Below are 2,672 nucleotides of genomic sequence, written 5' to 3'. Positions count from 1 at the left end.
CTAATTTAAACCCTGGAATTTAGTTCTGTATGGAAATTTATTTGCTACAGAGATTGTATAATTTTTCAGAATGTAAATTTCGGTACTCTGTCTATTTACATGTAGTATTTAAAAGAACGACACAAAATTATGTGCTTTTGTGTGATAAATAGTAAAATGCTGTAGGTTTTGTTTAGTGCAATAAAATAAACAAGAAGCATTTAAACAACAGTTTAATATGGAACTTTCCTGGCAGATTAAAACTGTTTGCCGGACCGAGACTCGAACTCGGGACCTTTGCCTTTCGCGGGCAAGGGCTCTACCAACTGAGCTACCCAAGCATGAGTTCTAGTCTCGGTCCGGCACACAGTTTTAATCTGTCAGGACAGTTTCATATCAGCGCACACTGTGCTGTAGAGTGAAAATCTCATTCTGGAAACAGTTAAATAATTGTAAAAATAAATGTTATATGGCATAGCTCAAAAATTTCATGTGATTTTTGTCTTAATACTCGGTTTAAACATAGTTGTCCCAGAGACCCCACCTCGTGTTATACGTTACATTAAAGTCACCTCACGAGTTAAGGGTTAAAACTACTATTAATCTCTGCAAAATAATTAAAATGACACTGAAGTTAAATAGTATAATTGTAAGTTACTGTCGCGCCTCTGTGCCGTGTAATAACGGAAATATTCAAATAAGACGTGCGGCCGTGTAAAGGGCCGACAACAATCAATTATAGACCCGCGCTGTATTGCGCGTTCTGATATTCTAAATAAATACGTCATTAGTCTTCTAACATGTAGCTATGCTAGAGATACACAAGTAAAGGTTTTGAGAGCAAATAAACACACATTCCACCAAACTGCAACCTAACTACACTTACAAAGCCTCTCACGTCCAGCCTCATCCACGATCAAGATCAGATAATGAAATTATATAAAGTCGTACGACTGTTTCACAGTTATTAACCTTTTAACACAGAGCAAACAATTTTAAAAAATAGAAATCGTTATTGTTTTTAATACAATTACGTTGAATGATAAATATTTTTCTGTACGTTTTACACACGTCTTTCCAGAATCATACACTACTGGCCATTAAAACTGCTACACCAAGATCAAATACAGATGATAAACGGGTATTCATTGGACAAATATTATACTAGAACTGACATGTGATTACATTTTCAAGCAATTTGGGTGCATAGATCCCGAGAAATCTGTACCCAGATAGGTGGTTACCTCTGGCCGTAATAACGGCCTTGATACGCCTGAGCCAAGAGTAGTGACTGGCGTATTGTGACGAGTCAGTTGCTCGGCCACCATTGACCAGACGTTTTCAGTTGGCGACAGATCTGGAGAATGTGCTGGCCAGGGCAGCAGCCGCACATTTTCTGTGTCCAGAAAGCCCGTGGAGGACCTGCAACATGCGGTCGTGCATCGCACGGATCGAATGAAGGGTAGAGCCACGGGTCGTAACACATCTGAAATGTAACATCCACTGTTCAGAGTGCCGTCAGTGCGAAAAGGAGGTGACCGAGACTAGTAACCAATGGCACCCCATACCATCACGCCGGGTGATACGCCAGTATGGCGATGACGAATACACGCTTCCAATGTGCGTTCACCGCGATGTCGCTAATCACGCATGCGACCATTACGATGCTGTAAACAGAACCTGGATTCATCCGAAAAAATGACTTTTTGCCATTGGTGCACCGAGGTTCGTCATTGAGTACACCATCGCAGGCGCTCCTGTCTGTGATGCAGCATCAAGGGTAACCGCAGCCACGGTCTCCGAGCTGATAGTCCATGCTGCTGCAAACGTCGTCGAACTGTTCGTGCAGATGGTTGTTGTCTTGCAAACGTCCCCATCTGTTGACTCAGAGATCGAGACGTGGCTGCACGATCCGTTACAGCCGTGCGGATAAGATGCCTGTCATCTCGACTGCTAGTGATACGAGGCCGTTGGGATCCAGCACGGCGTTCCGTATTACCCTGAACTCACCGATTCCACATTCTGGTAACAGTCATTGGATCTCGACCAACGCGAGCAGCAATGTCGCGATACGATAAACCGCAATCGCGATAGGCTACAATCCGACCTTTATCAAAGTCGTAAACGTGATGGTACGCATTTCTCCTCCTTACAAGAGGCATCACAACAATGTTTCACCAGGCAACGTCGGTCGACTGCTGTTTGTGTATTTGAATCGGTTGGAAACTTTCCTCATGTCAGCACGTTGTAGGGTCAAATGGCTCTGAGAACTATGGGACTTAACATCTGAGGTCATCAGTCGCCTAGATCTTAGAACTACTTAAACCTGACTAACCTAAGGACATCACACACATCCATGCCCGAGGCAGAATTCGGAACTGCAGCCGTAGCGGTCGCGCGGTTCCAGACTGTAGCGCCTAGAACCGCTCGGCCACCCCGGCCGGCAGCACGTTGTAGGTGTCGCCACCGGCGCCAACCTTGTGTGAATGCTCTGAAACGCTAATCATTTGCATATCATAGCAACTTCTTCCTGTCGGTTAAATTTCGCTTCTGTAGCACGTCATCTTCGTGGTGTAGCAATTTTAATGGCCAGTAGTGTACAATTACGTTGAATGATAAATTTTTTTCTGTACATTTAACACACGTCTATCAAGAATCATAAAAGTACTAATTCATTGCACTGTTCGTAATTT

At 43.6% G+C, this 2,672-nt stretch overlaps 1 non-coding gene across 1 annotated transcript; it reads right to left on the bottom strand.

Moving 5' to 3' along the window:
• Positions 1–246: 246 nt before the first annotated feature.
• Trnas-cga (transfer RNA serine (anticodon CGA)) lies at positions 247–321 on the bottom strand. The gene has a single exon. It is a non-coding gene; the product is annotated as a tRNA-Ser (tRNA).
• Between the last annotated feature and the right edge of the window lie 2,351 nt (positions 322–2,672).

This window comes from Schistocerca cancellata, chromosome 12 (genome assembly GCF_023864275.1).
Source record: "Schistocerca cancellata isolate TAMUIC-IGC-003103 chromosome 12, iqSchCanc2.1, whole genome shotgun sequence".
In the NCBI taxonomy this organism is placed as follows: domain Eukaryota; kingdom Metazoa; phylum Arthropoda; class Insecta; order Orthoptera; family Acrididae; genus Schistocerca; species Schistocerca cancellata.
The sequence above is the reverse complement of the archived record's forward strand: the minus strand, read 5'-3'. Positions and strand labels throughout refer to the sequence as shown.